This window comes from Lepisosteus oculatus, unplaced genomic scaffold, assembly GCF_040954835.1.
Source record: "Lepisosteus oculatus isolate fLepOcu1 unplaced genomic scaffold, fLepOcu1.hap2 HAP2_SCAFFOLD_60, whole genome shotgun sequence".
NCBI classification, from domain to species: Eukaryota; Metazoa; Chordata; class Actinopteri; order Semionotiformes; family Lepisosteidae; genus Lepisosteus; species Lepisosteus oculatus.
Window position 1 is genome coordinate 24,485 of NW_027168149.1, and position 27,946 is coordinate 52,430.

General features: G+C 47.8%; 10 non-coding genes and 1 pseudogene across 10 annotated transcripts; 4 read left to right on the forward strand and 7 right to left on the reverse strand.

Annotated features, from left to right (window-relative positions):
* The first annotated feature begins 740 nt into the window (after positions 1-740).
* Positions 741-822, forward strand: trnas-gcu (transfer RNA serine (anticodon GCU)). Its single transcript has one exon. It is a non-coding gene; the product is annotated as a tRNA-Ser (tRNA).
* Positions 823-2,167: 1,345 nt separating this feature from the next.
* On the forward strand, positions 2,168-2,249 carry trnas-uga (transfer RNA serine (anticodon UGA)). The gene has a single exon. It is a non-coding gene; the product is annotated as a tRNA-Ser (tRNA).
* Positions 2,250-9,460: 7,211 nt separating this feature from the next.
* LOC138231404 (U4 spliceosomal RNA) lies at positions 9,461-9,601 on the reverse strand. Its single transcript, XR_011186656.1, has one exon. It is a non-coding gene; the product is annotated as a U4 spliceosomal RNA (small nuclear RNA).
* Positions 9,602-11,268: 1,667 nt separating this feature from the next.
* On the reverse strand, positions 11,269-11,379 carry LOC138231517 (U5 spliceosomal RNA; annotated as a pseudogene).
* A 2,331-nt stretch (positions 11,380-13,710) lies between these two features.
* LOC138231537 (U1 spliceosomal RNA) lies at positions 13,711-13,874 on the reverse strand. The gene has a single exon (XR_011186784.1). It is a non-coding gene; the product is annotated as a U1 spliceosomal RNA (small nuclear RNA).
* Positions 13,875-15,681: 1,807 nt separating this feature from the next.
* Positions 15,682-15,800, forward strand: LOC138231519 (5S ribosomal RNA). Its single transcript, XR_011186767.1, has one exon. It is a non-coding gene; the product is annotated as a 5S ribosomal RNA (ribosomal RNA).
* Positions 15,801-16,435: 635 nt separating this feature from the next.
* Positions 16,436-16,599, reverse strand: LOC138231538 (U1 spliceosomal RNA). The gene has a single exon (XR_011186785.1). It is a non-coding gene; the product is annotated as a U1 spliceosomal RNA (small nuclear RNA).
* A 1,784-nt stretch (positions 16,600-18,383) lies between these two features.
* On the forward strand, positions 18,384-18,502 carry LOC138231387 (5S ribosomal RNA). Its single transcript, XR_011186643.1, has one exon. It is a non-coding gene; the product is annotated as a 5S ribosomal RNA (ribosomal RNA).
* Positions 18,503-22,277: 3,775 nt separating this feature from the next.
* Positions 22,278-22,419, reverse strand: LOC138231446 (U4 spliceosomal RNA). Its single transcript, XR_011186697.1, has one exon. It is a non-coding gene; the product is annotated as a U4 spliceosomal RNA (small nuclear RNA).
* Positions 22,420-23,759: 1,340 nt separating this feature from the next.
* Positions 23,760-23,901, reverse strand: LOC138231451 (U4 spliceosomal RNA). Its single transcript, XR_011186702.1, has one exon. It is a non-coding gene; the product is annotated as a U4 spliceosomal RNA (small nuclear RNA).
* Positions 23,902-24,131: 230 nt separating this feature from the next.
* Positions 24,132-24,248, reverse strand: LOC138231481 (U5 spliceosomal RNA). The gene has a single exon (XR_011186732.1). It is a non-coding gene; the product is annotated as a U5 spliceosomal RNA (small nuclear RNA).
* Positions 24,249-27,946: the final 3,698 nt, after the last annotated feature.

Here is a 27,946-nt window from a genome sequence, read left to right on the forward strand (position 1 = left end):
AGCTAAGAACCCGACGTGAGCACCGTTTAAGCTGCATAGACTCGGTCGTTTAACTCTTCTCCATTAGCAGGGTTAAGGTTAAAGAAAAAAAAACATTGCTGACTTCTTTTTTTTGCCAGCCGCTAGCGCTGATTAGCAATGTTTGTATTTCATGTTTTGCAAGTTCCATCCATTTTAAGAAAAACAAGTCGCGTTAAAGACAGGAAATGAATACTTGCATTTAATTAAGTCTAGCCGTAGGCGGTTGTCTGTAAGGACCAGTTCTGTTCGAGAAGACAGAACAAACAAGGCACCACTGGGATTCGGACTCAGGATCTCCTGTTTAAGAGACAAGCGCTTTAACCAACTAAGCAACGGCGCCCCGGTAGTGTTGTCCTTTTGCAGCCACTTGGACACACCACTCAGACACATCTGCATTCGGTGTGTGCTCCGCCTGCTCGCTGAGCAAGTTGCCACCTTTACATACAATAGCAACATCGACACCAAGAGAAAGGATGACAAATGGCTTTTATCTGGAACTTTTCATGTCCAAGGAGCTCAATGTGCTTTCTGTGTACAACAGGGCCACTGAACTCCACACTGGCCACTGAACCACAGCAGTGGCTTGCTGGCTTGACATCTCCCAAGGAAAATGTTGAAATCGCATGTGGAACAGGAAAAGGACCCTCGAGTACGAGGGAAAAAAAAGAAAAAGATCATCTGGAGCGCGCCAACCCATGTCTGGACAGCCCAGTTTCATCGACGAGGTGGCTGAGTGGTTAAGGTGATGGACTGCTAATCCATTGTGCTCTGCACGCATGGGTTTGAATCCCATCCTTGTCGCTCTCTACGTTTGACGTTGGCTCTCCTGTTGTTTGCTCCAGTACTAGAGCCTTACATTTTCTAGCGGTGGCTGAACATGGTATAGTAGGCTAACGTTGGTATCGAGCAGTGGTAGTAACAGTATTTACGTGCCGCTGCTGCCAAGTGGCTCTGGGTTGAGACCGCGTTTTCACTTACTTGCAGCACAAACGGAGAAAGCGATTTTTGACAGTCTCTCGAGAGACTGCGCTAGGTGTTTAGGGATAGACTTTGTCAGTTCCCCCTGGGATGATGGCCTCTCAAATAGTTTGTGATTCCTCTAGACGTTTATACAGTATAAGCCTGCTTCGTGGCTTAAATCCAAGCTAAGGAAACGAGTTAGAGGTCTGATGCAGAACTGCGAATTCAATGAAGGGGAACACTACAGTACATTGCACTGTATGTGTGAGGAAAGCTGCCCCCTTCTGTTCCTTGTCGACCGAACAGAGGACTGTAAAGGATACCGCCAAGAAACTTTAGGATGCTGGTTGGAATCCAGCTCCAAAGAAGCCCCTTTGGGTGTTATGTCATCAAAAAGCAAGAACAGAGAATCTCCCTTGGATCAAAAGCGCAACAGAACTGTTTTCCGTGGAGCAGGTTTCAGACCCGTAGACCTGTTTTATTTGTAGGGCAGGGCGCATTCCCAAACGCGAATCTCCTGTTTTAGAAATGCTTTGGGCGGCGTGAAGTGAAAATAAGAAGTGGGCTCCAGATGCACATGGAAGCAATCAAGTGTTTCATCCGAGCTGTTTCAAAGACTGCTCAACAGCTTTCCTTTTACAGAGGCCCAACGATTAATGATGGGGGTGCACCCTTCAATGTGCCTTACGACTCTAGGGAGTGATTGAGACGATTCGTAGCGTGTGTTCATTTCCCTCTATTCCCCATGTTGCAGTGGTAAGATGACGTAAATTCCTGCTTCGACACGTAACGGCATTATAATCAAGTGCAGGAGCTGAGGGCTTTTGTTTTGTTTCGTTTTCTATGGCGTTCGTAAGCGCGCAAAACAAAGACAATTCCTGCGTCTAACACGAATGTAAATGCTTTTGAAAGTGCAGTGTGGTGCAGCTTGTAAAATCCTTGTCCACATTTGTGGTTTGTTGATGTTTTTTCTGTCTGCCAAAGTTGCATTTTGACATCCGGACGGGGAGACTTTATCATTTGAACGTGAAGCCAGCCTTAAACCCTCTGAGGCGTGTCTGTCTGCCGGCATGTATCTTGTGAAAGGTATTTTTTTTTTAACGGAGAGCGACTTTAATAAAGTTTCCGCAGCCACCTCGCACTCCGTGTTAGATTATAGGAGGAATGCGGCGGTGGCGAGCTCGCTGTAGTCGTGGCCGAGTAGTTAAGGCGATGGACTTGAAATCCATTGGGGACTCCCTGCTCAGGTTCGAATCCTGCCGACTACGGCGTCTGCCGCACGTCACCTTGTGCCTGTGCGGCAAAGGCGAAGTGCAGCTTCTCCTTTCCTGGTACTATAAAAATGCTACATCGCTGGGACCTGCTTCCATGGAAAGCAGTTCTTCAGGTAATTCTACTCTCTTACCAGAGCTGTTAGGTTCCTTTCCGTGGTGAGATGGGTTGTCATGCAACGCTGCCACATAGTGCCGACAGACAAGTGTGTTGCGGGAGAAGAGAAAAGTGTTTGAAGATTTAAGAGTGTCTTAGGTGGAGCCAAAATCAAGTGTCACAAATGCAAGTGGGAAGATTTCCAATGTTTAATATGGTCAAAATAAGCGGAAGTTACCAGCTGGTCCGGCACAGTCTGCCATGCTTTTGTCATATACTGTAAAGTGGTGTCGAACTGGGTGTCGAACTGGAGCCTCACCATTTGCATATGTGAGGCTCCAGTTATACATCGAGTATCACATTAAATGACAAAAATGAAGAGAGTTAAAGCACCTGGAGAGGTTTTCTTACAACTTTTGAGCTGACACAGTTTTGGAAAATGTTTCCTTCACGCTGCACTGAACAACATAGGCAGCCAAGAGTCTCCAAAACAAAACAGAATGGACAGATAGGAGAAAATTCCCACTCGTCCTGAAGTTCCCAAAATCCAGCACTGAGCGTAAACAAAGTGTCTAAGTAGCGTGGGAATGCTAACCCTAACCCTAGCTGGAGTTTGAGCAATCCGGCACTGAGCGTAAGAAGATGAGTCAAAGTAACGTCTAATCGGATTAGTTTCCTTAGAGCTGGTTCAGAGTTTGCTCAAGAGTTTACCTTTCACAGATGCGCAAAGAAGAATGTTGGGGGTGCACGCTTCAAGGCGCCTTACAGCTGTAGGGAGTGATTCGAGACGATTCGTGGCGTGTGCTCGTTCCAATATACCGTACGACCCGGGGTGCAGTGCTAGGATGACGTACAATACCGCTTGGGCACGTAACGGCGTTATATGCAAGTGCAGGACGTGAGGGTTTTCGTTTGTTCGTTTTGTTTTGCTCTGCTTTGCTTTGTTTTGCTTTCCATCGCGTTGGTAAAAGCGTAAATAAAAAGGCGATTCCTGCGTCTACCACTAATGTAAGAGCTATTTCAAGTGCGACGTGGTGCGGCTTTTCAAATGCTTGTGGGCATTTCTCTGTTGTTGATTCTTTTTTTGTGTGTAACAAAGTGGCATTTTCATGTCCGGACGGGGAGACTTTATCATTCCGACATGAAGCCACCCTTAAGTCCTCTGAGGCGTGTCTGTCTGCAAGGCTTGTATTTTGGAAATGTTTTTTTGAAACGGAGAACGACTTTGAAATAGGCTTCCGCCGGCGCCTCGCGATCCAGGTAAGATTGTAGCAAGAATGCAGCGGCGGTGGGGCTTTCTGTAGTCGTGGCTGAGTGGTTAAGGCGATGGACTAGAAATCCATTGGGGTCTCCCCGCACAGGTTCCAATCCTGCCGACTACGTTGTCCGCCTTCAGTCGGTGTGTTTCGGCACAAGCAAAGAAGAGCGCCTCTTTGCTGTTCCTGGTGGTTCTAAAACACCCAATCGCTTGTACCCGCTGCCTTGGAAATAAGTTCTTCAGTGTCTGCAAATGGCATTTTGCAGCTGGAAGCAGATGTCGATGCGTTTTGCACAGAGCACCAAAAAAGCGTCTTTTTTGAAGGCCCAGGCACTGAGCATTGGTGGTTCAGTGGTAGAATTCTCGCCTGCCACGCGGGAGGCTCGGGTTCGATTCCCAGCCAATGCAGTGGCTTTTGCAGCGAGCGGCTCCATCACTTGCATCCCATTGCAACTCGCAACTGAAAACCCACTGAAGCTAAGCAGGTGTGAGCCAGGTCAGTACCTGGATGAGGGTGAGCTACAGGGAAAAACAAAGCTTCCAGCTGGAAGCGGTGTTAATGGTGCCGGCGGGGGGGCGCTCACCCTGAGGTCTGTGCGGGTCCCAATGCCCCAGTATAGTGACGGAGATGCTGTGTTGTAAAAGGGCGCTGTCTTTTGGATGAGATGTAAAACTGAGGTCACAGCGCTCTGTGGTCATTCAAAATGACCACCAAAACCTTTGACAAAAGCTCTTGGTAATTGATGGTCTTCAATAATGCTTCTCCTTTAGGTACATTTTAAATCAGCTGAAAAATGCTGTGAAATGGGGGGGCACTTCAGGCCAGTGTAGGATTTGGGTTACAAGAACCATGAAACTGCACGAGAAAGCCCGTACACTGAATTACACGGCTTTCTATTCAAAGGAGGACAAAAGAAATTCCCTGAGTTTGATTTTTTGCAGCACAGAGAGGAGCACTGTCGTGAGGCTGGTTAGCTCAGTTGGTTAGAGCGTGGTGCTAATAACGCCAAGGTCGCAGGTTTGAGCCCCGTACGGGCCAGGTCTAGGTCCAGGTCCCTGTTTGTGAAACAGGCAAATGACTGTCTCAGGGGCCCATTCCTCATTCTCAAGACACATGTATGCAGTACGTACACCGTGCATTGAGCAATAGGGACTTAATACACCACAGGTAAGGTTAGAAGTCATTCTGAGGTGCTACATGTGAGGGATACAGCTAGGCATCTGAAATGTAGGGTTTGAGACCCTTCAGGAGTACTGCATCCTTTGAGACAGACCCGTGCATGTTAAACAAATGATCATTTCTTTCGGCATTAGGGACTAAATATACTAAACATATGATGCTAAAATGTTATTTTCACATATATTAATGTAATAAATGAATGCTTATGCTTTATAAACAAATCTAATTAAAATAAAAGCTTAAGTTTTGTATTTATCTTGTACCATAGAACATGATTTTCTTTGTATTTCAAGCCCACAAAGTGTCCAAATGACGCACTACATGATATAAGGAAGATTATCACATGCATATCGGTATTATCTTTCTTATGAAAATGCATTCCTTTCATTACCTTTTACTTTTTAAAATGAACTCAAATTGAGTATAATGTAATAATTTAAGTAGAATAGATTCTAATAATATAATGATCCAGTGTTTTGCACTACTTCACTGCTTCACTGCTCTATTCCATCTGGAAATAAATCCTCAGACTGCTTACTGCCCTGGGCATGTACCAATAAATTAAAGGAGCACATCTGTTTATCACTGCATTGAAGCAGGAGACACACAGTCTCTGCAAACACATCCTAGATACAGTGTTCCAGCACCTTTGACCTCATTCAGAACGTATCATTTCTTGAAAGGGATTGCTGTCCGAATGCACATCTGAATCCCAAACAGAATCTCTAGGAAAATACGATCATTTGTGAAACAGGCAAATGACTGTCTCAGGGGCCCATTCCTCATTGTCAGACACATGTATGCAATGCTTTCACCGTGCATTGAGCAATAGGGATTAAAAAAACGGCAGGTAAGGTTAGATGTCATGTTCTATGATCATTTCTTTCAGCATTAGGGACTAAATATACTAAACGTATGATGCTAAAATGTTATTTTCACATATATTAATGTAATAAATGATTGCTTATGCTTTATAAACAAATCTAATTAAAATAAAAGCTTAAGTTTTGTATTTATCTTGTACCATAGAACATGATTTGCTTTGTATTTCAAGCCCACAAAGTGTCCAAATGTTCTATGATCATTTCTTTCAGCATTAGGGACTAAATATACCAAACGTATGATGCTAAAATCCTGAAAAAAGGATGTGCTCCATCTCGTCAGTAGATTGGATTCCAAAACTGATTTGGGTCAATATACATTACCTTTGAAATTAAAGTACAGTCTACTGTAGGGAACCATCAACCTAGAAAGCATTGGCCTTCCCTGGGGGTCAGGTAGGTGCAAAAGATAAACCTTTATCCTATCTTTATCTTAAGATAAGTGGCCAAGCAGTATTTTTCCAAGTTTCACCAAGCTCATCATGTTGCCATAGTAGACAAAGTTCTATAAAATGTTAAATAACTTTTTAAAAAAGCATCTTGGTCTTTCAGTACTGTACAAGGTGAATTAAACTGTGCCTGGTAATAAAAAGTAATTAGAAGCATCTCAGAAACTTTATCTCTAGAAACATTAGCTGTTTTATATCATGTAATTTAGTGTGATGTTGTCAGAATTCAAGGACATTATCACACACAGAAATTGGTTCAGTTAAATCTAAAAAACACAGCTAAACATGGGTTTAAATGTAACAGAAGTCTTACCTCTTGTCAAAAGATTTAATTCAAGAAGCGATGTAATAAATGATTGCTTATGCTTTATAAAGAAATCTAATTAAAATAAAAGCTTAAGTTTTGTATTTTCTACCATAGAACATGATTTTCTTTGTATTTGAAGCCCACAAAGTGTCCAAATGACGCACTACATGATATAAGGAAGATTATCACATGCATATCGGTATTATCTTTCTTATGAAAATGCATTCCTTTCATTACCTTTTACTTTTTAAAATGAACTCAAATTGTGTATAATGTAATAATTTAAGTAGAATAGATTCAGGTAGGAAATATAGAGTCATGATGTTTATGGCTGACATCATTTCACATGGGTGAATTTTAAGCTAAGAAATAAAAACATTTACAATGAAGATACCATTGCTTAATTTGAAATGCCTTTAAAAAATAAATACCTCCTGAGAATAATTTGCCACTCCCAGATCCTTGGTAAGGTACTGTTTGAATCCAATCAGGAGAGGAGCATCCAGGGAGTGCTTTCTATAGAGTGCAGCTTGGGCCACTCTCTTCTGGCCTGCTGATACTTTTTAACTACTCAGGGCCTGTAAGGATATAAAACACCAGTTTAAACATTTTATACCTATAAGACAAATTAGAATTTTAGTAAAAAATAGATACATCTGAAAAATAAAAAGTCTTACTGCTGATAGAGTTCTTCAGAGCTCACATCTTCCCCTTCCTTATCTGCTTCTGTTTCAGTTTCTAGAGCAGCCTCTGGCATCTCTTCCTCCTGGACAGCGGCCTCTTGCTCAGGGCCGCTGGAATGCAGGTAGATTCTTTTCAACATGCTTTTACATAATATGTTGTAACAATGATTTCAAAAAGAAACTACAGAAGCCTTACAGATTAAAAATATCTCACCTTGCCAATGTGTCTTCAGGCTTCCCATGTACAAAAAGGCCCAAGGACTCTAGCAGTCTTACAACCACTATCCTGTTTGCCTCACCAGACACGATCTCTATTCTGTGGTAATCCACGATGACCCCGTTCTTCAGGTGATTCATCATGTCCTCCCTCGCCTGTTGAGAGGCCATCCTGATCTCTTCTGCCGTGGCGTGCTTCATACACGCCCTCTTCAAGTGAGCAGGAAGCTGATCAAAAGTATTCAGGCAAATCTTGCACACCAGGGGAATCCTCGCGGGTTTCCTTTGAAAATAAATAATACCATCTGTGTATAGAAACAAGCTAAGACTGATTTATTAAATTATCCTTAAAATTCTCTCTCATAGTTTGAGCATAATGATTTTATTGCATTTATATAAGAATTGCTCATTGCTCCAAAATAAATAATGGTTTCATAAAAAAGTGAACACTTACTTGGTCTCAGTCACAGACTTTCCAATAGAAGCCATTGTGGAGTTCAGCAACTGCAGGTCCTAGAAGTGGGGAAGGAATTTTAAAAGAGAAATTGAATTACAATACAGAAGGAATGGCTGAGGGATCACTGAAATATATATATATACGAATTCCAAAGACTGAGTCCATATAGAAACAACTACCTTTCATTTTCAGTATAAGAAAAAAAAACATTATCTTCCAAAGCATCATAAAATTGTCCCTTCTTCCAGACTCTACTTCTCTCTTGTAGTAGTATAGCAGACCTTTCCAGGTGAGCAGATCACAGAGTCCGAAATGAGCTTCCTCCATCAAGCAAAGTACCTGAACATGACTCTGTCTTCATAAAAGCGCCCCTGTAATAAAGAAATTAAATCCGAAATCAAGAGGGCAGTTGCCTACTGAAATACAAGAAGTCATCAATTTTAACCTAGCAACACATTAAAGGCTGCATCTATACAAGTACGATTCTAGAAATGCTCACCAGATTACGTTTTAAGAAGGAACTGCGCCTCAGGTTCCGCTGAGATCTTAACTCGGATGGCAGGATTCAGAGTCCGGAGTGCGGACTGATGGCGCACGGAGGGTCCATATACTGTGGATCCCTCAGTGATCTTCCGCGTATTCAAACCGCCAGCGTGTGACTCCCCTGTCCCCGTGACCTCATTGCTCTGCTCTCTCCTCTGTGCAGCTGAGCCTGACTCACGGTAAAATGGAAAAAAATATGCCCTCGACGTGAGATTTACTCTGGAGCGAGCCAGTGTTGCGCATAGCTGCCTTCAAAGCAGTTAACCCAGGTTCGATTCCCGGCCAACGTAGTTGCGAATGTTTTCAAATGCTGTCATGAGCCTTGGATTGTGACTAGCAAAGCGAAGCCTTTTGAAAGAGCTAAAGCACTGCAAAACGGAATTGAAGGAGAATCTTACAGTGGATTCTGAGCAGTGTCTGCATACATGCAGTCAGATAAAGGTGCTGAAAGCTTGAGCTACTCTCAATGTCATGCTGCCCTTCCCCGGAGTAAATCTATTACATTGAAAGAATGCTTCTGGCAGGTTCAAAAAGGGACCCTTGTTAATTGGAGAAATCAATGATTTCGAATGAATTCTGTATGCGTTAAAAGACAGCTATACACAGAAAACATGCAGGACACTGCTCATGATGTTTCCCGAGCCGAAACACAGTGCGTTTTTCCAAGCCATTTGACAAAGCCCACCCACTGAAAACTGCAGAAGATCGTGTAAAGACGTTCAACTTTGTAACTACTGCACGCACAGGAAGCAGAATAAATTCCTCTTTTCAAACTGTCAAAGGTTTGCTTTGCGAACGCTGCAGGACATCGCACAATCTCTTTTGAATGGGGACAAACGATTTCTTATGGGGCGCAGTAAGTACAGACGTTTAAAATGCTCCACTCATGCCGACGATGCAGCATGAAGAAGCGCAACCTAACGTTTGACAGACCAAAGCCAGGCGCCGCTACGAGCAATATGAAATCATACTGACAGCACACGGCGTTTCGCGCTGACACAAAAGTAATCTCGACAGACGCTGTTCTCTGCATAAAGCTGAAAGAGCTAAAGAGCGTTTCTGTTGACACGTAACAAGCTCGTTTCTTTCTACCATGATATCACCGTGACCAAATCTGTCTTTAAACACCTTGCTCAGTCTCTGACGAGACTGTCAAAAATTGCTTTCGCCGATTGTATGCAAACCGGCGGAAGCGGGGTATTGGGAAAAGTTTTCAACTAGCAATAATCGCGCCTCGGCTAAACCTCACAGGCTACGATACTGCCACTGCGCAAAGCTGACGGTTGCCAGGCAACCGCGGGGATCCTATGGAAATCGTTATCGATCGTCTCATGGCATGTCGTTGCTATAACGCTTCATATTTGTCGTCTTCTTCTTCTTCTAGCTTGAGGTTTTGAAGAATTTCATGACAGACAAGGGCTCCGTTGGGATCAAAGGGCGTTGTGAGAAAACCGTTGCTTATTTTCAGCAGCAGAAATACAACCCTTTAAATACAAGATGACAGAACAATGACGAAGGGCATGCCGGGAGGAACTCATGCACTACAGAGGAAAGGGGGCGGGCACGTACAGTTCACATTCAAGCCACAAGTACTCTTCTTGGATGTTGCACAAACAAATCCTAACGTCTTGAAAGCATTGCAGCATGTTTGTGTCCCACTTCCCGTGGCTGCGGGACGACTGACACGAACGGACAAACACAATCTGTGGCGTTTAGCGTGACATAGTCTTGCAGGCATCGTGCTGTCTCACTGCAATACTATACCGCTGGAGGAAACAGTCCATCTGGCCATGAAACTCATTTAAACGTCTAGCTACAGCAACTAACAATATCATGATTTATTCAGGATGTGTGGAATCAGCACGTCCCGGAGACAGCTTCCGAAATCGTGAGCATTCTCTGGTGGTAGGGGCGTTCAAGATGGCGCTCAGGTGGGAGGTAAAGTTTAGTGGTTGGGGAGTTTTTTTGAGTTTTTCATGACCTGAATGTTAATTTTTGCTTTTTTTGACTACAGAAAAATAAGGACTTAACACTAGTTGTTAAACTTCAGTTATAATTGAAAGAAAAAAAAAACGATTTTTTTTTAGGTTTAAAAAGTCCGATATGAGTAACACTGGGAAAAGAAAAGAGAGTGCTGGGTCTTTGAAGGAGAACTCTAAGATACCTCAATCGTATATGTATAGCACTACAAAAAAATCGATGGCAACTAAAGGGAAAAGTGAAGCAGCTGCAGGGGCAGCAAGAGGGCGGAGGCGCCGCGCGCCCGGCCGACGTGTTGGACCGGTGCGCTTTACGTGCTGAAATAAACACGCGACAGCCCCGAAATGTTTCCAGAGTGCTGTGCACTGAAGACTTGCCTGGTGCTCCTCCGTGCAGATTGTTTGTCTTCCTCCAGTGCGGGACGAGCCAACACAAGGGAGCGCATTCACCAACATCCAGGCACGCAATGCGATTTGGAAAGCAGCTCCTTTCCAAAGAGTTGCACACGAACGATCCTTCAGTCCCGCTCGGGGGGCACGGAGCCCCCGCCACACACAGCTTCAAGTAGCGAGTCAGGCGCCGGGGCTTTTGCTTACGGCCTCACCACCCTGAACACGCCTGATCTCGGAAGCTAAGCAGGGTCAGGCCTGGTTAGTACTTGGATGGGAGACCAGTGGGGTCCGTTCAGCTCTGGGCTCATTGCCTGCAGCTCTCGGCTTGCGGGCCTGTCCAATCCGTGTGATAACTTGGAAAACACCTGGCCACACTGTGCCAGAAATGGCGCACTCTGGGAAGCCGCTATGCAAAGCGAGGTCCGAAGATCCCCTGCGGCCGGACACTTCCCGCCCCCAAAAGAAGAGAGCGCCAATCAGACAGGTGGAGACCGAGGACTCGCAGAGCAGGCGACCATAATAAGAGCGATTGTGAGCAGTTTTGTTTTCTCTCCTTGACCAGCCCCGCTGCAACCACCCGAAGGCAGGGAAGCACAAAAATTACATGGAACTCATTCATGCTCCTCTCCACGGAAATCTTTAGTAAAAGGCGAAAGATTCTAATAATATAAAGATCCAGTGTGTTGCACTGGCCTGGTCAGCCTGGCCTGGGGGATGGTGCACATAGCACTTTCAGTCCCTGAGGTGTTAATGGCGGAGGTGTTGGAGAGTGGTACCTGTGTGGGATGGGTGGGTGAGTAGCTGTCGGGGGTTGTAGCTTTTCCTTTGCAGCTTGTCCTATACCTTCCTCCTGTAGGCGTCCTTGCTCTCTCTTAACTTCTGTTTTAGCTCCCATCATGTATATGCATTCCTTTCATTACCTTTTAATTTTTAAAATGAACTCAAGTTGTGTATAATGTAATAATTTAAGTAGAATAGATTCTAATAATATAATGATCCAGTGTGTTGCACTACTTCACTGCTTCACTGCTCTATGCCGTCTAGAAATAAATCCTCAGACTGCTTACTGCCCTGGGCATGTACCGATAAATTACAGGAGCACATCTATATATCACTGCGTTGAAGCAGGGGACACACAATCACATCCTAAATACAGTGTTCCAGCACCATTGACCTCATCCAGAACGTATCATTTCCTGAAAGGGATTGCTGTCCGAATGCACATCTGAATCCCAAACAGAATCTCTAGTAAAATATTATAATTTGTGAAACAGGTAAATGACTGTCTCAGGGGCCCATTCTTCATTCTCAAGACACATGTATGCAGTACGTACACCATGCATTGAGCAATAGGGATTAAAGACACCACAGGTAAGGTTAGAAGTCATTCTGACTGTATTCTAAAATATTGGACTCATATTCTTATGATGGCAGACATGATGCTGCGTTTAAAACCGGGGTTAATGGACATTATATGACTGTCAATTCTGTTTTGTTTTGGAGACTATTGGCTGCCTATGTGGTACAGTGCAGCGTGAAGGAAACATTTTCCAAAACTGTGTCAGCTCAAAAGTTGTAAGAAAACCTCTCCAGCTGCTTTAACTCTCTTCATTTTTGTCATTTAATGTGACACTCGATGTTTAACTGGAGCCTCACATATGCAAACGGTTTTGCTCCAGTTCGACACCCAGTTCGACACCACTTTACAGTATCTGACAAAAGCATGGCAGACTGTGCCGGACCAGCAGATAACTTCCGCTTATTTTTACCATATTAAACATTGGAAATCCAACCACTTGCATTTGTGACACTTGATTTTGGCTCCACCTAAAACACTCTTAAGTCTTCAAACACTTTTCTCTTCTCCCGCAACACTCTTGTCTGTCGGCACTATGTGGGAGCGTTGCATGACAACCCCTCTCACCACGGAAAGGAACCTAACAGCTTTGGTAAGAGAGGAGTAAAGGACCTGGCCCGTACGGGGCTCGAACCCATGACTTTGGCGTTATTAGCACCACGCTCTAACCAACTGAGCTAACCGGCCTCATGACAGTGCTCCTCTCTGTGCTGTAAAAAATCGAACTCAGGGAATTTCTTTTGTCCTCCTTTGAATAGAAAGCCGTGTAATTCAGTGTACGGGCTTTCTCGTGCAGTTTCATGGTTCTTGTAACCCAAATCCTACACTGGCCTGAAGTGCCCCCCCATTTCACAGCATTTTTCAGCTGATTTAAAATGTACCTAAAGGAGAAGCATTATTGAAGACCATCAATTACCAAGAGCTTTTGTCAAAGGTTTTGGTGGTCATTTTGAATGACCACAGAGCGCTGTGACCTCGGTTTTACATCTCATCCAAAAGACAGCGCCCTTTTACAACACAGCATCTCCGTCACTATACTGGGGCATTGGGACCCGCACAGACCTCAGGGTGAGCGCCCCCCCGCCGGCACCATTAACACCACTTCCAGCTGGAAGCTTTGTTTTTCCCTGTAGCTCACCCTCATCCGGGTACTGACCTGGCTCACACCTGCTTAGCTTCAGTGGGTTTTCAGTTGCGAGTTGCAAGGGGATGCAAGTGATGGAGCCGCTCGCTGCAAAAGCCACTGCATTGGCCAGGAATCGAACCCGAGCCTCCCGCGTGGCAGGCGAGAATTCTACCACTGAACCACCAATGCTCAGTGCCTGAGCCTTCAAAAAAGACGCTTTTTTGGTGCTCTGTGCAAAAAGCGTCGACATCTGCTTCCAGCTGCAAAATGCCATCCGCGGACGCTGAAGAATTTATTTATTTAGACACCGCTCAGAATCCCCTGTAAGATTCTCCCTCAGTTCCGTTGTGCAGTGCTTTACCTCTTTCAAAAGGCTTCACTTTCCTAGTCACATTCCAAGGCTTATCGAACCCGGGCTCTTTCCTCCAGCGGTATAGTATTGCAGTGAGACCGTGTTGAACCGGGATCCTTCCGCAGCCACGCAGCTCGTGGTGTCCTAACCCTCCCGTATCTGATTTTGGACCAAGCACATCAGGGGAGAGCGCGAACGCAGTCCCCCACTACCAGAAATTATGCAGTCGAGATTCCCACATTTGGGGAATTCGCAGGGGTCAGCACAGCCGGAGTGCAATGGCCGAGCCTCGCCCTGGGTGAACCTCCTTCTTGATCAAGGTATCTCCCCTGCCAGGTAAGTATGAGTTAAACAGGCCCCTGCAAGCGGCCCGCACCCACAGCACAAATCGCGCAGCCTAGGCCACCTCCTCGCCCCGCACGCCACCGCCTCCTGCTGGGCCCACTCTTTCACACACTCACACGCCACACTAACACTCAAAAGTGTGGGCAAAACGAGAAAACGAGCGCGCCGTTTCCTACACATCTGCAGTCGCCGTTGCGCATTCGCAGCATGTCCCGGGATGCAATTCGGCCTCATTTGCATAACTCCAGACCGGCAGATCGCCACGCAAGCTCGCGACGTGCGCCTGCCACACACCGAACAAACCTTTTCAGCAATTTCCAAAAAACGGGCCTGCTCGCCTGCCCACAAGGCTCCGTCTCTTACCTGCTCTCCAGAGCCTGCTGCCTTCTGTGCTTTTCTCTCGGCACCGCTGCAGTGCACACAACTCCTGCAGCGGGAGGGGGGGAGAAAGTTCCCGCGCTCCGCCGCAGGGAAGGCTCGCTCCGTGCGCACACGTCCTTTCGATGCCAGTCCAACAAGTGCTCCGCATTAGCTGCGTCGGGGCTCCGGCGTGTCGCACCTCACCTCACCTCGCACTGCCCCCTCCTTGAATGTCTGCCGCTGGGCATGCCCCGCTCTCCTCCGCCTTATCTAATCGCGTGTGAGCACCGACAATGGCCACAATGCCGGGGAATGGCACCTGTAAAGTGTTAATTGGGGCACAGGAACAGCCCATCTCGTCTCGGGGGGGCCGGCTTCAGAGACAATACAGCAAACACAGCGGGGCGGGGGAAGAAGACGACACCACACATGCGGGTACATTCAGCTCCGGCGGGAACGAGACATTTGTCGGTCTTTTCAAGTGCCGAGAGCCGAGCAATCCTTCACTTGTATCGTTTCTCCCCGGTGACTAGATCTGGCCCTGCGACTCTCGACTGGGCTCACCCCCGGGGCAGCCCAGCAGGTGTGAGCCTGGCCGGCACCCGGATGGGAGATTCCACCCCGGAAAAGCTCCGGTTGCTGCTGCTCCTGCAAGAGGTGTGACTGGGACCAGTAGGGAGCGCTCACCCTGCGGGCTGTGTGGCTCTCTTACGCCCCAGCCTCCTGATGGCGACACTCTGCTGCACAAACAGGCACCGTCCTTCGGGGGAGGCGTCAAACCGAGGTCCCGACCCTCCTTGGCCATTAGGAAACCCCAGGGCGTCTCTCAAAAAGAGACGCCGGGGGTGTCCCTCTGGTGTTAGTGCTCCCCTTTACCCATCAGTCGGGGTCTCCTCCTAATCCCCGTCTCACCTGTAACAATCAATGACAAGGCCCCCCTGTCCGTGAGATTTAGTACTCGCGCAAGAGACCGGGGGCAGAGCGCGAACGCGGTCCCCCGCCCCCCACAAAGTGCGCGCTCCGGGTTCCCTCTCGGGGCCCTGCAACACAGCGGAAGGGCAGCGAGAAGGAGCCTCTTGCTCTGATGCCACAAGGCCACAAGAGGGCGGAGGCGCCGCGCGCCCGGCCGACGTGTTGGACCGGTGCGCTTTACGTGCTGAAATAAACACGCGAAAGCCCCGAAATGTTTCCAGAGTGCTGTGCACTGGAGGTTTTTGTCTGGTGAAGACTTGCCTGGTGCTCCTCCGTGCAGATTGTTTGTCCTCCTCCAGTGCGGGACGAGTCAACACAAGGGAGCGCATTCGCCAATATCCAGGCACGCAATGCGATTTGGAAAGCAGCTCCTTTCCAAAGAGTTGCACACGAACGATCCTTCAGTCCCGCTCGGGGGGCACGGAACCCCCGCCACACACAGCTTCAAGTAGCGAGTCAGGCGCCGGGGCTTTCGCTTACGGCCACACCACCCTGAACACGCCCGATCTCGTCTGATCTTGGAAGCTAAGCAGCGTCGGGCCTGGTTAGTACTTGGATGGGAGACTGCCTGGGAATACCAGGTGCTGTAAGCTTTTGCTCTCCCGGCCAGCAGGGGTCGCCGTTGGTGCCGTAGGCTTTGGGAGGAAAACCTGCAGGATGGAAAGGTGATCTATAGCCTCATCTCTAGAGATGTTTTGTTGCTGTGGCATGTGTGTGACCCATATTCAAAAAAAAAACCCGTCTGTAAAACGAATATCGAAGCTGCCTCTAAATCTGCAAATGAAGATGAGTCGATAAACCACTCGTTTTTCGTATAACTAGACATATATTCATTTGTTACCGATTTCATTCATTGAGCATGGATACAGTAGAGGTACAGCCATTCACTGTTTGACATGTCTGCACTGGTACAGAACCGAGCAATCAGAAAACGGGTGAAACTGTCTTTAGACTCAGCATACAGTACCGAGGCCCCCCATGACCAAATAAAGGCTAACCTGGATAATCAGCCTAAAGAACGCAGACTACAGCAAAACGACTGACTTTGAAAAGGGAATGAACGTCCGGAAGGAGTAGTGGAACTAGCTTGAGATGCTTCTCCGGACCCCTAACTAAAAGCCAGCGAGAACCAGCAGCGGCGTCCACTCCTGTCGAACCGGGATCCTTCCGCAGCCACGCAGCTCGTGGTGTCCTAACCCTCCCGTATCTGATTTTGGACCAAGCACATCAGGGGAGAGCGCGAACGCAGTCCCCCACTACCAGAAATTATGCAGTCGAGATTCCCACATTTGGGGAATTCGCAGGGGTCAGCACAGCCGGAGTGCAATGGCCGAGCCTCGCCCTGGGTGAACCTCCTTCTTGATCAAGGTATCTCCCCTGCCAGGTAAGTATGAGTTAAACAGGCCCCTGCAAGCGGCCCGCACCCACAGCACAAATCGCGCAGCCTAGGCCACCTCCTCACCCCGCACGCCACCGCCTCCTGCTGGGCCCACTCTTTCACACACTCACACGCCACACTAACACTCAAAAGTGTGGGCAAAACGAGAAAACGAGCGCGCTGTTTCCTACACACCTGCAGTCGCCGTTGCGCATTCGCAGCATGTGGATGCAATTCGGCCTCATTTGCATAACTCCAGACCGGCAGATCGCCACGCAAGTTCGCGACGTGCGCCTGCCACACACCGAACAAACCTTTTCAGCAATTTCCAAAAAACGGGCCTGCTCGCCTGCCCACAAGGCTCCGTCTCTTACCTGCTCTCCAGAGCCTGCTGCCTTCTGTGCTTTTCTCTCGGCACCGCTGCAGTGCACACAACTCCTGCAGCGGGAGGGGGGGAGAAAGTTCCCACGCTCCGCCGCAGGGAAGGCTCGCTCCGTGCGCACACGTCCTTTCGATGCCAGTCCAACAAGTGCTCCGCATTAGCTGCGTCGGGGCTCCGGCGTGTCGCACCTCACCTCACCTCGCCCTACCCCCTCCTTGAATGTCTGCCGCTGGGCATGCCCCGCTCTCCTCCGCCTTATCTTATCGCGTGTGAGCACCGACAATGGCCACAATGCCGGGGAATGGCACCTGTAAAGTGTTAATTGGGGCACAGGAACAGCCCGTCTCGTCTCGGGGGGGCCGGCTTCAGAGACAATACAGCAAACACAGCGGGGCGGGGGAAGAAGACGACACCACACATGCGGGTACATTCAGCTCCGGCGGGAACGAGACATTTGTCGGTCTTTTCAAGTGCCGAGAGCTGAGCAATCCTTCACTTGTATCGTTTCTCCCCGGTGACTAGATCTGGCCCTGCGACTCTCGACTGGGCTCACTCCCGGGGCAGCCCAGCAGGTGTGAGCATGTCCGGCACCCGGATAGGAGATTCCACCCCGGAAAAGCTCCGGTTGCTGCTGCTCCTGCAAGAGGTGTGACTGGGACCAGTAGGGAGCGCTCACCCTGCGGGCTGTGTGGCTCTCTTACGCCCCAGCCTCCTGATGGCGACACTCTGCTGCACAAACAGAGGTCAAACCGAGGTCCCGACCCTCCTTGGACATTAGGAAACCCCAGGGCGTCTCTCAAAAAGAGACGCCGGGGGTGTCCCTCTGGTGTTAGTGCTCCCCTTTACCCATCAGTCGGGGTCTCCTCCTAATCCCCGTCTCACCTGTAACAATCAATGACGAGGCCCCCCTGTCCGTGAGATTTAGTACTCGCGCAAGAGACCGGGGGCAGAGCGCGAACGCGGTCCCCCGCCCCCCACAAAGTGCGCACTCCGGGTTCCCTCTCGGGGCCCTGCAACACAGCGGAAGGGCAGCGAGAAGGAGCCTCTTGCTCTGACGCGGCAAGGCCACAAGAGGGCGGAGGCACAGCGCGCCCGGCCGACGTGTTGACCCGGTGCGCTTTACGTGCTGAAATAAACACGCGAAAGCCCCGAAATGTTTCCAGAGTGCTGTGCACTGGAGGTTTTTGTCTGGTGAAGACTTGCCTGGTGCTCCTCCGTGCAGATTGTTTGTCCTCCTCCAGTGCGGGATGAGCCAACACAAGGGAGCGCATTCGCCAACATCCAGGCACGCAATGCGATTTGGAAAGCAGCTCCTTTCCAAAGAGTTGCACACGAACGATCCTTCAGTCCCGCTCGGGGGGCACGGAACCCCCGCCACACACAGCTTCAAGTAACGAGTCAGGCGCTGGGGCTTTCGCTTACGGCCACACCACCCTGAACACGCCCGATCTCATCTGATCTCGGAAGCTAAGCAGCGTTGGGCCTGGTTAGTACTTGGATGGGAGACTGCCTGGGAATACCAGGTGCTGTAAGCTTTTGCTCTCCCGGCCAGCAGGGGTCGCCGTTGGTGCCGTAGGCTTTGGGAGGAAAACCTGCAGGATGGAAAGGTGATCTATAGCCTCATCTCTAGAGATGTTTTGTTGCTGTGGCATGTGTGTGACCCATATTAAAAAAAAAAACCCGTCTGTAAAACGAATATCGAAGCTGCCTCTAAATCTGCAAATGAAGATGAGTTGATAAACCACTCGTTTTTCGTATAACTAGACATATATTCATTTGTTACCGATTTCCTTCATTGAGCACGGATACAATAGAGGTACAGCCATTCACTGTTTGACATGTCTGCACTGGTACAGAACCGAGCAATCAGAAAACGGGTGAAACTGTCTTTAGACTCAGCATACAGTAACCACTCGGCCACCTCGTCTAGGAAACTGGGCTGTCCTGACATGGGTTGGCGCACTCCAGTTGATCTTTTTCTTTTTTTTCCCTCATACTCGAGGGTCATTTTCCTGTTCCACATGCGATTTCAACATTTTCCTTGGGAGATGTCAAGCCAGCAAGCCACTGCTGTGGTTCAGTGGCCAGTGTGGAGTTCAGTGGCCCTGTTGTACACAGAAAGCACATTGAGCTCCTTGGACATGAAAAGTTCCAGATAAAAGCCATTTGTCATCCTTTCTCTTGGTGTCGATGTTGCTATTGTATGTAAAGGTGGCAACTTGCTCAGCGAGCAGGCGGAGCACACACCGAATGCAGATGTGTCTGAGTGGTGTGTCCAAGTGGCTGCAAAAGGACAGCACTCCCAGGGCGCCGTGGCTTAGTTGGTTAAGGCGCCTGTCTAGTAAACAGAAAATCCTGGGTCCGAATCCCAGCGGTGCCTTTTTTTGTTCTGTGTTCTCGAACAGAACTGGTCATTATGGACAACCGCATACGTCTAGACTTTATTAAATGCAAGTATTCATTTCCTGTCTTGAACGACTTGTTTTTCTTAAAATGGATGCAACTTGCAAAACATGAAATACAAACCTCGCTAATCAGCGCTCGCGGCTGGCAAAAAAAAAAGAAGTCAGCAATGTTTTTTTCTTTAACCTTAAGCCTGCTAATGGAGAAGAACCTAGTCGCCACATCACATACATCCGTTTCAACGATAAGAAGGTAACAACTATCCTCACTCCAGAGTAAATCTCACGTTGAGGGCATATTTTTTTCCACTTTACCATGAGTCGGGCTCAGCTGCACAGAGGCGAGAGCAGAGCAATGAGGTCAGGGGGATAGGGGAGTCACACGCTGGCGGTTTGAACACGAAGATCACTGAGGGATCCACAGTATGTGGACCCTCCGTGCGCCATCATTCCACACTCCAGACTCTGAATCCTGCCATCTGAGTTAAGATCTCGGCGGAACCTGAGGCGCAGTTCTTTCTTAAAACGTAATCTGGTGAGCATTTCTAGAATCGTAATTGTATAGATGCAGCCTTTAATATGTTGCTAGGTTAAAATTTATGACTTCTTGAACTTCAGTAGGCAACTGCCCTCTTGATTTCGGATTTAATTTCTTTATTACAGGGGCGCTTTTATGATGACAGAGTCAAGTTCAGGTACTTTGCTTGATGGAGGAAGCTCATTTCGGACTCTGTGATCTTCTCACCTGGAAAGGTCCTCTGTACTACTACAAGAGAGAAGTAGAGTCTGGAGGAAGGGACAATTTTATGATGCTTTGGAAGGTAATGTTTTTTTTTTCTTTGAAATCGAAATGAATCAGAATATCAGTGCAAAAGACAAACTCTTGGTTTGGTTTAAAGAGATATGGTTTTAAAACAGACAAAATGTAGAAAACAGGTGTTTCTCACTTTTGGAAAAGAATGGACCGGGGGTAATATTTTACTAGTTGCAGTGCTAAGCTCACTGGGTTACAGCCCTGCAGTGTCACACGAGGGCCAGTGGTGCAATGGATAATGTGTCTGACTATGGATTAGGAGTTTGGAGGTTCGACTCCTGCCTGGCGCTGGTTGTTTTTAAACACATCAGCCTACTCCCTAAGTAGTCTGTGCTACTTACTGCATTGTAATCGTACCCAGTAAGAGATTTCCTTCATGTAAATGAACTGCACCTGACAGCTTTAGAAAAACACCTGGGCTCAGTACGGTGCTGAGAGCTCAAGTTGTGTATAATGTAATAATTTAAGTAGAATAGATTCTAATAATATAATGATCCAGTGTGTTGCACTACTTCACTGCTTCACTGCTCTATGCCGTCTGGAAATAAATCCTCAGACAACTTACTGCCCTGGGCATGTACCAATAAATTACAGGAGCACATCTATATATCACTGTGTTGAAGCAGGAGACACAATCACTGCAAATACATCCTAAATACAGTGTTCCAGCACCTTTACCTCATCCAGAACGTATCATTTCTTGAAAGGAATTGCTGTCCGAATGCACATCTGAATCCCAAACAGAATCTCTAGTAAAATACGATCATTTGTGAAACAGGTAAATGTCTCAGGGGCCCATTCCTCATTCTCAAGACACATGTATGCAGTACGTACATCATGCATTGAGCAATAGGGATTAAAGACACCACAGGTAAGGTTAGAAGACATTCTGACTATATTCTAAAATATTGGACTCATATTCTTATGATGGCAGACATGATGCTGTGTTTAAAACCGGGGTTAATGGACATTATATGACTGTCAATTCTGTTTTGTTTTGGTGACTCTTGGCTGCCTATGTGGTACAGTGCAGCGTGAAGAAAACATTTTCCAAAACTGTGTCAGCTCAAAAGTTGTAAGAAAATCTTTCCAGCTGCTTTAACTCTCTTCATTTTTGTCATTTAATTGTCTGTCGGCACTATGTAGCAGCGTTGCATGACAACCCATCTCACCACGGAAAGGAACCTAACAGCTTTTGTAAGAGAGGAGAAAAGGACCTGGCCTGTACGGGACTCGAACCCACAACCTTGGTGTTATTAGCTCTAACCAACTGAGCTAACCAGCCTCACGACAGCAATCCTCTCTGTGCTGCAAAAAATCAAACTCAGGGAATTTCTTTTGCCCTCCTTTGAATTGAAAGCCGTGTAATTCAGTGTACGGGCTTTCTCGTGCAGTTTTATGGTTCTTGTAACCCAAATCCTACACTGGCGTGAAGTGCCCCCCCATTTCACAGCATTTTTCAGCTGATTTAAAATGTACCTAAAGGAGAAGCATTATTGAAGACCATCAATTACCAAGAGCTTTTGTCAAAGGTTTTGGTGGTCATTTTTAATGACCACAGAGCGCTGTGACCTCGGTTTTATATCTCATCCAAGAGACAGCGCCCTTTTACAACACAGCGTCTCCGTCACTATGCTGGGGCATTGGGACCCACACAGACCTCAGGGTGAGCGCCCCCCCGCCGGCACCATTAACACCGCTTCCAGCTGGAAACTTTGTTTTTCCCTGTAGCTCACCCTTATCCGGGTACTGACCTGGCTCACACCTGCTTAGCTTCAGTGGGTTTTCAGTTGCGAGTTGCAAGGGGATGCAAGTGATGGAGCAGCTCGCTGCAAAAGCCACTGCTTTGGCTGGGAATTGAACCAGAGCCTCCCGCGTGGGAAGCGAGAATTTTACCACTAAACCAACAATGCTCAGTGCCCGGGCCTTCAAAAAAGACGCTTTTTTGGTGCTCTGTTAAAAAAGCGTCGACATTACCTCTTTCAAAAGGCTTCACTTTCCTAGTCACATTCCAAGGCTCATTGAACCCGGGCTGTTTCCTCCAGCGGTATAGTATTGCAGTTAGACAGCACGATGCCTGCAAGACTATGTCACGCACTGACGAGACTGTCAAAAATTGCTTTCGACGATTGTATTGCAAACCGGCGGAAGCGGGGTATTGGGAAAAGTTTTCAACTAGCAATAATCGCGCCTCGGCTAAACCTCACAGGCTACGATACTGCCACTGCGCAAAGCTGACGGTTGCCAGGCAACCGCGGGGATCCTATGGAAATCGTTATCAATCGTCTCATGGCATGTTGTTGCTATAACGCTTCATATTTGTCGTCTTCTTCTTCTTCTAGCTTGAGGTTTTGAAGAATTTCATGACAGACAAGGGCTCCGTCGGGAACAAAGGGCGTTGTGAGAAAACCGTTGCTTATTTTCAGCAGCAGAAATACAACCCTTTAAATACAAGATGACAGAACAATGACGAAGGGCATGCCGGGAGGAACTCATGCACTACAGAGGAAAGGGGGCGGGAACGTACAGTTCACATTCAAGCCACAAGTACTCTTCTCGGATGTTGCATAAACAAATCCTAACGTCCTGAAAGCATTGCAGCATGTTTGTGTCCCACTTCCCGTGGCTGCAGGACGACTGACACGAACGGACAAACACAATTTGTGGCGTTTAGCGTGACATAGTCTTGCAGGCATCGTGCTGTCTCACTGCAATACTATACCGCTGGAGGAAACAGCCCGGGTTCGATGAGCCTTGGAATGTGACTAGGAAAGTGAAGCCTTTTGAAAGAGGTAAAGCACTGCACAACGGAAGTGAGGGAGAATCTTACAGGGGATTCTGAGCGGTGTCTGCATACACGCAGCCCGATACGGGTGCTGAAAGCTTGAGCTACTCTCAATGTCATGCTGCCTTTCCTCGGAGTAAATCTGTTACATTGAAAGAATGCTTCTCGCAGGTTCAAAAAGGGAGGTCCCTTGTTAATTGGAGAAATCAATGATTTCGAATGAATTCTGTATGCGTTAAAAGACAGCTATACACAGAAAACATGCAGGACACTGCTCATGATGTTTCCCGAGCCGAAACACAGTGCGTTTTTCCAAGCCATCTGACAAAGCCCGCCCACTGAAAACTGCAGCAGATCGTGTAAAGACGTTCAACTTTGTAACTACTGCACGCACAGGAAGCAGAATAAATTCCTCTTTTCAAACTGTCAAAGGTTTGCTTTGCGAACGCTGCAGGACATCGCACAATCTCTTTTGAACGGGGACAAACGATTTCTTATGGGGCGCAGTAAGACAAGTACAGACAATTAAAAAGCTCCACTCATGCCGACGATGCAGCATGAAGAAGCGCAACCTAACGTTTGACAGACAAAAGCCGGGCGCCCTACGAGCAATATGAAATCAAACTGACAGCACATGGCGTTTCGCGCTGACTCAAAAGTGATCTCGACAGACGCTGTTCTCTGCATAACGCTGAAAGAGCTAAAGAGCGTTTCTGTTGAGACGTAAGAAGCTTGTTTCTTTCTACCATGATGTTACCATGACAAAATCTGTCTTTAAACACCTTGCTCAGTCTCTGACGAGACTGTCGAAAATTGTTTTCGCCGATTGTATTGCAAACAGGCGGAAGCGGGGTATTGGGAAAAGTTTTCAACTAGCAATAATCGCGCCTCGGCTATACCTCACAGGCTACGATACTGCCACTGCGCAAAGCTGACGGTTGCCAGGCAACCGCGGGGATCCTATGGAAATCGTTATCAATCGTCTCATGGCATGTCGTTGCTGTAACGCTTCATATTTGCGGCCGGACACTTCCCGCCCCCCAAAGAAAAGAGCGCCAATCAGACAGGCGGAGACCGAGGACTCACAGAGCAGACGGCCACAGTCGCCATAATAAGAGCGATTGTGAGCGATTTTGTTTTCTCTCTTTGACCAGCCCAGCTGCGCCCCACCCGAAGGCAGGGAAGCACAAAAATTGTATGGAACTCATTCATGCTCCTCTCCATGGAAATCTTTAGTAAAAGGCAAAAGATTTGTACGAGATGAAGAGAAACCAGAGTGCGTGGCAGCACAGCTGCAGGAGCCCAGGCCGCCTTCAAAGCCTCTGCCCTGCCGGTCGTGGTTGGCAATGCACCTGGCCTTACAAACGAGCCAGTGGGGCCCGTTCAGCTCCGGGCTCATCGCCTGCGGCTCTCGGCTTACCTGGCAGGGGAGATACCTTGATCAGCCTGTAGTTAGAGTAGTTGGATTGTTTTCTTGTTTTGTGGAAGCAGTGTTTGTTTTGCAGTTTGAGATGGCAACCTTTGGATCCCGCAAGAATGCTGTACGTTTTGAGCTTTTGGATGACCTCTTCATGGATCGTATGCAGTTCAGCAGAAAAGTGTTACAGAAGGAACTTGGCTTTGAACCTCGGCACTTGGATTTCATTTTCGCTCTCCCAGGTCAGAAAGCATTTGAGGTTGTTTTTGCTACCTATTCTCTGTTTGAACAATGTGTGGATGTGTTTGAGGCAAAAAAAGGGAAAGTTCCTGCCCTTGAGAAGATCAACTTGCAGCCTCTGACACAGAGAGAGAGGAAAACGGTGCATGTTGTTATGTTCTCGGAACTGGCAAAGACGGAGGACATTCACACCTGGCTTAAGCAGTACTGCACCGTCCACCATGGAACTGAGGTTAGAGATGTTGACGGTATAAAAACAGGAGCAAGGAAATTCGAGGTTCGCTTGCTACCGGACAATGTAAATGGAGGCTTAAGGCACCTGCCCTCTACAATCCGGCTGGGCGCCTGCAATGGCTATGTTTTTTATGTGGGACAACCAAAGGTGTGTCGGCGCTGTGGTGCTGTGGGACACCTGGCATCGTCCTGCACTGTGAAATGCTGCAAGACCTGTGGCAAACAGGGACATTTAGCCTCTGACTGTTCAATGCTGCCAAAGTGCAATTTATGTGGTTCGGAAGGACACGTTTTTAAGAACTGCCCTCACGCCTACGCCAATAAACTCAAAATGAGAAAGGATGAGGCAGTGCTTGTTTCAGCCAAACCAGCCCGAAAAGCCAAAGCAAACAACAAGTCAAACAAAGAACCCTTGTTGGACAAAGACTCTCAGCCTCCAGCCAGGATCAGTCCTGCTGTGGCTCCGGGGCCGGTGGAAGAGAAATCCACTACGCTCCCACAACCGCAGACTGCACCAGACAAGCACGAGGGTTTGAAAACCCCCGAGAACAGCGAGGACCCCTCCCCCACTCCTGCTCCTCAGAACGAGGGCCAGTGTGGGGCCCCCCGGTGGAGCGGGTCCAGCGAGGATACCCAGGATTCAGAGGAGCTGCTTTTCTCAGACTCTGCAAGTGCTACAGATGCCCTCCTCTCCTCCATCCAGTCCATCACGGAGGATCTGCAGCAGCTGGTGGGTGAGGGGGAAGAGGAGACTGGTGCATCGGCTGCACCCCTTTCCCCTCAGTGCTCCCAGGAGCTGGACTTGAGGAAAAGGAAAAATGACTCTGTTTTCTCCCCGAGCGAGGAGGAAGGAGAGCATGGCGATGGGGACAGCTGGAACCCCTCCACCCCTCCCTCTACCCCCTTCCTTGAAATGGACTCCGTGAATGCTTTTACTGCTGCCACCCTGATGAAGGCTCATTCAGAGGATGGCTGGCAGGAAATTGGTAAGAAGAAAAAGAAAAAGAAGAAGGTAACAGGTGAGACCGAAGAGAAATGTGTTTTGTAAAGACTGGTTCCACTTTCTTATGTAATATGGATCTAAACATAATATCTCTTAACACCAGAGGTATCAATGACAGAGTTAAATGCCAGTCTGTCTTTGATTACCTCCAGCAGAGAGAGGGAGATGTGTTGATGTTGCAGGAGTGTGCTTTAGCCTATCAAGAGAGGTATAAAACCTTTGAAGATAGGTGGGATAAAGGGCCTTCTGTTTGGTCAGGGGACAATAACAACAGAGCCTCTGGCGTGGCCATTCTTTTCAAAGGATGGGCTTTCAAATTGAAAAGTATTCAGAGGGTCATAGATGGCAGGTTGCTTTGTGTGGATGTGGAATGGGGGACCGTTAACCTGCGGCTAATCAATGTGTATTGTCCTACTGACGTGGGAGGAAGGGTGGAGCTACTCAAGGCACTCTCCCCCCTATTGTTATGTAGCACAGACGTGATAGTGGGAAGGGATTTTAATTGTATCTTAGAGCACACAGACAGGCAGTCTAGCTCGCCGATAAAATTGGATTCCAGCTCACTGGCCCTGCAAAACTTAGTTCAAGACTTTAAACTCTCAGACACATATAGATGTATATATCCCACAACAGCAGGATACATGGTCAGGGAGGAATAGCAGCTCCAGAATTGACTATTGCTTTGTCTCAGAGAGAGTGAAAGTTGTTGGGGTCACTCTTCAGCCTGTCTTCTTCTCAGATCATCAGGCTTTAGGGTGTAGAGTGGAACTCCAGGGCGGGACTGTCTTTGGCCCAGGCCTCTGGAAACTCAACACAAAGCTGCTAGAGAACGAGGGGGTAGTATCCCGCTACAAGGAGAAACTATCACAGTGGCTGTCCTTGCAGTGTCTGTACGGGTCAGTAGGAGAGTGGTGGGAGGAGGTGAAGGTGAGGACAAAGGCCTTTTTCATGGCTGAGGGAAGGAAGGCTGCTGCCAGACGGAGAGGAGTGCTAGCCAGGAAACAGAGGCAGCTGCAGCGTCTCTACACGATGCTGCACAGTGGCTTCGATGTGCTCGAGGATATCACCCTTTTAAAAAAGGACATCGGGAGCATAGCCGAAGAAAGTAGTCGAGGAGTGCTGTTAAGAAGCAGAGTGCAGTTCTTGGAAGAAAATGAAAAGTGTACTCGCTTCTTTTTCAGGAAAGTGGTGGGCTCCAAGTCTGTCATGGAAAGTGTAGTTGATGAGGAGGGACGAGAGAGAACAGAGCCGAGTGCTATCCTCTCCTGCACCGAGGCCTTCTACTCAAGACTGTACAGCTCTACAGAGGTAAAGGATAAAGAAATTCTTTTTTTTACCTCAAAGCTAGCAAACGTTTTGAGTGAAGAAGATAGGGAAGTACTTGAGAGGGATTTGACAGTAGAAGAGCTGAGACAGGCTATGGAGAGCTTACAGAAGGGGAAAACTCCGGGTGCTGACGGGCTCCCTAAAGAATTTTACTGCACCTTTTGGGATCTGCTTCAGGATCCGCTACTGCTCCTATTCGAGGAAAGCTATAAGACAGAATTGCTGCCTGACTCCTTAAGAGAAGGCACTATCTCTCTCCTGTTTAAGAAAGGAGCAAAGAATGACATAAAGAACTGGAGACCCCTCAGCCTGTTAGGCGTGGACACTAAGATCCTGTCCAAAGCCCTTTTCCTGCGCCTACAAAATGTAGTGGCCTCACTGGTAGGGAAAGAACAGACTTGTGGGATAGCAGGATGCCTGATGAGCGACAACCTGGCCTTGTTGAGGGATGTCTGTCTGTACTCAGAGGATCGCTCCCTCCCTCTGTGCATTTTAGGTGTAGACCTAGAAAAGGCCTTTGACCGCCTAAACCGGCAGTACTTAACATCGGTACTTGAGCACATGAAGTTTGGCCCCATCATGAGAAAGTGGATTAACCTGCTGTACACAGGTAGCAACAGCAGAGTAATGGTTAATGGCAATAGATCACGCCCCTTTGAAGTCTGTTCAGGGGTGAGGCAGGGCTGCCCATTATCCCCCTTGTTATTCGTTTTGGCTATGGAGCCCTTAGCCTGTGCCTTGCGCCAGGATCAGGCCAT